Source organism: Octopus bimaculoides, chromosome 7 (assembly GCF_001194135.2).
Source record: "Octopus bimaculoides isolate UCB-OBI-ISO-001 chromosome 7, ASM119413v2, whole genome shotgun sequence".
Lineage (NCBI taxonomy): Eukaryota > Metazoa > Mollusca > Cephalopoda > Octopoda > Octopodidae > Octopus > Octopus bimaculoides.
The window spans coordinates 6,449,551-6,450,001 of record NC_068987.1 but is presented as its reverse complement, the minus strand read 5'-3'; positions in this window follow the sequence as shown (position 1 = coordinate 6,450,001).

Here is a 451-nt window from a genome sequence, read left to right as displayed (position 1 = left end):
CAAAATAGGTTAACACAAACAGGAAGGGTTGCTAAGCCTAAACAATGTTGTGGTGGCGAATGCGTAAATCAAGCGTGGTCAGGAAACAAACAAGAACACGCCTTCTTTGTTCCAGCGACAACGGAGAAAAAGAAACACAAGTTAGAAGAAAGGTGGCCGATGGTCACGTGAGCAAGGGAGGAGGAGTGAAGGAGGGAGTGACAGTAATAGGAAAGAATAGTGGGAGAAGAGGAGGTAAAAGAATAAGAGAGAGAAAACGAAAGAGTAAAAAGATCGTATAGAGTGCGCATCAGAATTATTAAGATAAAACTTACTTGGAAGAGAATGCGTGGCGTTCAATCATATAATAATATATGTGTATATGCATATATACATACGTATATGTACATACCTACTTCTATACGTATATATATATAAGCATATGTGGGCACAGGACGTCATGAATCGCGAT